Below are 6,327 nucleotides of genomic sequence, written 5' to 3' on the forward strand. Positions count from 1 at the left end.
TAGCTATTTTGGAAGTCAAAACATGCAAAGTGAAAACACAATAATAATCGAATCCAATATGGTCTCAGAACCCTTTTGAATATAAATAGAACCACCTTTTATTTATCACCATATTGATCACACATTATTCATTGTATAATGTTTTAAACAATCAACTTAAGACTTGAATAAAACAACAGTCGTCCCATGCTCCTAGCATGTACACTTTGTTTTTCTAAACAATAGTTATGCCATACTCCAAGTATGCACACTATGTTTGTCTATGATCCTTACATTGTGATGTAGATCAATAGAACATGATTCCAATGATACTCATTTCACAATCCCAAATCCTTATTGTAAATGTGAGAATCCCCGATTCCTATCATTTACCAAAAAAAAACTGTTAGATTTTAAACTTTTATGCAATGTTCCTCTTGTAATGATTATGCACAAAGTCACCAAAACCTTGTCACCAGTCATTATAGAGTATTCCAAAGAAGGTCAACTTGTATGGAACGGAAGTCTCATATTCAAAGTATATTGCTTTGAACATCCTTCTTGCATTAAGGTTTTTTAATCTTACATAGATTGAATAACTTCCACCTATGGAGACATTTCCATAGTCCCATTTTGACTATCACTTCTGAACAAGAGTTACTTCTTTTCATAATATGTCAATATGGTCCTTTCCGACAACTTACATCATACTTCCAACTGTCCCTGAGCAACCAATCTTTGGCGAACCTCAGATTTGTCCTCGACAATTGCTTAATCACTTTAGTTATATCCAGTTCTAGACTTTTCCCTTCTCAATGCCTTAAGCATTTGGAAAATTTAGAAAAGATGAATATTATAGCACATGCAATCGATCCTATATCCGAAGCATATGGGACACAATTCATGATGTTTGACATAAAGACATGATACTAGACCAGTCTTTTGCTACAATATTTTTTTATTTGCCATGTTTTCAAAATTTAACTATGAAGAGGGATGCAGTAGTCATAATTGAATTTTGAGAACGCAATATATATAGAATTTCCTTAAGTCGAACCATTCAAACATAAAATTCATATATATGTCCTTGACTAAAGATGATTAAAATCTAAATCTAAGCTTCTAGAATTGAAATGAAGTATAATTTCCTCTCCCTTAATTATAGCAAAAACGACTTTTTCAACCCCTGCAACTTCATGAATTGAAACTTTTGTTTTTCTATAATTAACATTGATAGCTTGCAATACTAATCATAATAATCATGCTCCCACTAACATGATGATTATCAGCATAACACTTATGCTCCCACTAGCTCTGACATATTTCCAGAAATCTGCTGGACTTCTGAAATTTAGATTCATACACCTTTTCTTAGATAGCTCACATGTGTGTCTAAGCAATTTCAAGAACTATGAAAAGGGTTTGTCGTAATCATAGTCTCAATTTCTTAGACCTTTGCCATTTCTCACAAGTCCATGTTAGTGTGCCGGTTAACCACACACGCTCCACTAACGACTTTTGAAAATGCAAATAACACAATTATATCTACGTAAAATCTACTTAGTGAAAGCGTTTCCTCACCATCATTTTCATGAATCGGAGAGAAACCTTATGACACTTAGATTTTATAGTGTATGAGTTCCTATCCATGTGAATTTGTCAAAACCATAATCACAAGATAAGGTTATTGACAAATTCAGCCTTACATGGAGTAAACTTGTTCAATCTTAGTTTCTTGTCACCTTGGTAGCACAAGGCCCACCAATGCTTCCAAGTTGAACTCTGATAACTCACATGCAAATTCAACTTATTTGAAGTAGGTACAGAAATAAGAATTATGTCAACACGATAGGTTGCAAACCTTAAGTCGTGTGCTAGTGATAAATTATAGGTTTTACTCTTGATTAAATCTTGAAACTCTTTCGGGATCTTTAAGGCTCCCACTGTCCCCTTGACATATAAGTTTCCCCAGTCAAGAACCATTCCTTGACAAAACTAATATTCAAGGGATAGTGCGGATTCTTATCAAGACTAACACTTCACACAATTGGTCTTAGTTGGTCTTTGTCTCATCCAAGACATCACAACTTACCATTCTCAAATGTACAAGGGTAGAAACATTCTACACTACATTTGATAAGTGTTTTAAACCATACTTTTTGTCACTCTAGGTTACAATCTTGGAGTATGACTCTAAGAATTGTTTTGGAACGAAATATGACTCATCTTCTTGATTTTAACCAATCCAACAATTCATGACCTCTCTTCTTAGCCATAACAATGCACTAAGAGTCCTTAGAGTATGAATTTGTGATATGGTTTCATAATCATTAAGATGATCATAAAATAAGATAGTAAAGTACTCTCTCATCCTTTCAGATTTGAGAAACTTTTATCTTTCTGCCTAATTTGATTCTTCTCATTTGTTTTGTCATACATTGTAACCTTTCCAATGTTACAGAATTATACTTAACCTTATAAGTATAATCATATTTACTAATCTTTAGTAAATCATGACAAATCAATCTTTGTGGTGGACCTTGACCAGCGCACACCCAGTGTACCTAATTCCTTAGTCCTTCAATCGACTCACATATACATGTGATCAAAGAATTAGTCTTAATTTTCAAAGATGAAAATTCTCATTCATCATACAATACAACTTGTATGATTCCAAGTTTCTGTCCAATTGTAACTTGGGTGATGAAAAACTTTCTTCATTTGGTAAATTCAGACACTACCACAAATGAAAGAATCAAATCCACTTTCCAATATTGCTATTACTGGAAACATATAAGCAACAATTTTCCACAAATTCCATTGTAAGGATATTTTTAAAAGAAATAAAATTAAAACCCTTTTTTTTCTTTTTTTTTTTAAAACTTTGCGGAAAAACTTATCCTTACAATCCACATGAAAACCTTGTTGTTATCTATTCATAAGCAATATATATTATAACTCTTAAGCAACAGCTCAAAATTCTGATTACCGAACCATGCGATCGAGACCCACCTTCGCAATCAGAATCAACATATACTTACTTTAAGCTTCCTATCTTTTCTTTGATTCTTAAAACATCAGCATGTGACCCATTCACATTACGTAATAAGAATCTCCAAATAGGAACTTAATAGAGTTAGACAGTGGACTTTACCCGAAGTAGAGTCAAACCTCTTGACTTGATCAACCTTATGACCTTTCAGGTGAATAGGGAAGCTTCGCAACCAATGCCCCTTCCTTTGGCAACAAAACAATTGGACCCTTTGGTAATGGCACATGAGACTATCTCAAAATTTGCCTTTCTCTTTACTATTTGGTCAACCGAGTTGACCATAGCCGATCCCTTTCCATTGGGAAGAGAAATCCTTTTCTAGATATCCAATGCTACCATTGTCAATGTCCATGTAGACTTGGGAAGTTGTTCTTTTAATCAAATTTGCCTTACTGGTGTTCCAAATCATTGTTGATTCCACAACACCAAGCAAATAGATAACATCATTAAGGGTCATGTCATAGTCCGTCTCATAGTAGTCCCAAAGAGACTCACTATGTTACTAAGAAAGTGATTGAACATCCAACTTTCACGGGACTTTGACACCCAACTCTCCCGGATTGTCAATATATGACTTTATCTCCAAGATGTGAGCACACATAGACTATGCTTGCCAATAGGGATTGAGTGACTTTAAACTTTTCAAGAACTTGTGGGTGAGGGAGAATAATTGGAGGAGGTGGAGGAAGTGAAGCATGATGTTGAGGGACACCATCTTCAAGAGATTTGGGAAGATCATAGTTGTCTGAACCAAACATCTATAATGGGAGAAAATCAAGTTAGTTGATTCAAAGTCCTTAATATAACACCCAATATGAAATATTAAGGCTAGGACCCAACACAATATTTTATAATTTGGAAGAGGGATGCCATAATCCAAGCTATAAAATATTTAAAGGTAGGCGAATGACGATTCACCAATTTCCACAATGAAAAACTAAATAATTTATTAGGTTTTTAATTGGATTTGAAATTCCTAGATCTTTTGAGATTCATTGAACTTTTCGATGGCATGTTTCAATCTCGAGTGTGCCCTCACAAATTTTGTGACTGGGATGCCGAGGATCACAAAACAAGGTGTGAATAACTATACCAATTCACTTGGTACCCTTAATATTATCACCTAATCAATGTGCCGGTCAACCACACACGCTCCATTGATCTATGACAAACATTATGTCACCCTTCGTGATCCTTACTAGTCCAAGTTAGTGTGCCGGTTAACCACACACGCTCCACCAACGACTTCGTAAGGTACAAAGTGTGAATTCCATGGGCTAGCACCAAATTCACATTTTTCCTAAAGTAACTAAGATTGGGAATTAAATAAAAACATTTAGTTACTTTATAATAATCATTATACTTTTAATGAGAATTTAAAGTCATTGTCCTACCCGTTCGGCTAACGACCCTCCACCAGTCAAGCAAGCGGTGGGTGAGAGTGGACACCAATTAAGTTGCCATTTTATAGGCAACAACCTTATAGACCGGCTTCGTGAATGAGGCCTACTAACGGTAGAACGACTTATTCTTATACATATATATAATAATTAACCATTAATGTTATAAATAGTATAAGGGTTGAATTTTAACTATTAAAACTCTAAGGGTTGGAATTAAAGTTTATTAAAGTGTGTGAAACTTTACAAATTCCAAAACTTGAGGGCAAGTTTTGTAACTATCCAAAAACTTTTCATTTCATAACTTATGAATTAAAGGTTCATAAAAATGAAGACTCTTCATTTTAATGTAACTTATGTGTTTAAATGTGTGTTAAAGAAAAGTGACCTTTGGATATCCATAACTTGAGGACAAATTATGGACTCCATTAAAACACATAAATGATCAAGAATTAATTCCAAACAATTCAGCAAATAATTCCTATCATCTTCTAAATTCATAAGAACATGAACATGATCATCAAAATTTCAAGAATTATACGAACACATAAAAATCATGGAATTTTGATATATGTTGTTGTAAATGGATTAGAACAACCATTACACCAACTAAAACAAGTTTTAAAACACCAAAACAGTTTAGGGTAATGTTTCTAGTCCATTTCCAGCAGCAAAAGTCGAATTTCTGCATTCTGATCATTCTATTTATTTATTTATTTTTATTTTTTTTTACTATTTTGCATCAAGTATCAAACAAGCAAGCCTAGTCTTTGATACCACTGTTGGGTTTTGAACAATCTAACACTTCCTAAGTGTGCATGCAACCCTAATAAACCTTGGATCAATGTTTGTCTAATACATGCAAAATAATAATTTTCCAAGGTTCATAACTTATCTAACATGGCATGGGGAACCTTTAAACATAAAAGAGTTAGATGAGATTACATAACTTTTGATGAGATTGATTCCTTGGAGTTTGAGAGCCAAGCACCAATAGTGTGAATGCCTCAAATGGAAATCACAAATCACCACAAACACTTGGAAACCTTTAGAGAGTGTACACACACTTGTAATTTTCGGCCACACACAAGCACACACACTAGTGACACTAGTGGCTATTTCATGCAACATAAGCATGCTTATATAGTGTACATGATTAGGGTGAAACCCTAATAACCCATGACCTTTCCTTTTCCAAGGATCCATGGGTTAAAAGCTCCATGGATCATCCATGGACTTCCATACAAGCCTAGCCCATTAACAAATGAGTGTTAGCCCACACTATATAAAACCAATAGCCCACAATCTAATTAGTCTTCCTTTTAATCTCTAAATTAATTCATAATTAATTTAAGACTAAGACTAATTAAATAACATGACTTAATATTATTATATTATAACTTATAATATATTAATAAACATATGTGTATAACTCTCATAAAATTATCCATAAATAGTTCAGGTGAAGTGCAACCCAAATGGACCATGCCGGGTCGGGTCAAGTATATACCAAATAAGTTATGGACTTAGACACCTTATCCAACATAAAGATCATCATATAATTATCTAAATTAGCACGTCTATTAATTATTTCTTTTATCCCAATTCTCGCGTAGATAACATGGCTGGATTCCATCCCCACGGCGACCCGTACTTCCCTAACCAAGGTAACAGAGGATGGATCGATCCAGAGCCAGAAGAGAATCATCCAATCCCTCTGGATGACGACTTTGCAAAGAACTTTTCGGAGGATTCTGACTCCGAACCCGAAGTCAATAACCTATCCCCAGTGGCTCAAATCCCAAATCCTAACCCTCGTCCAGCATTTCAAGGCCCCACACCCCTGTGGGCAACAAACTTGGATAGATGGAGCCACGAACATGGTCAACGCTTACC

The sequence above is a fragment of the Lactuca serriola genome, chromosome 6 (assembly GCF_051521515.1).
Source record: "Lactuca serriola cultivar US96UC23 chromosome 6, Lser_US96UC23_V15, whole genome shotgun sequence".
Classification (NCBI taxonomy): Eukaryota; Viridiplantae; Streptophyta; class Magnoliopsida; order Asterales; family Asteraceae; genus Lactuca; species Lactuca serriola.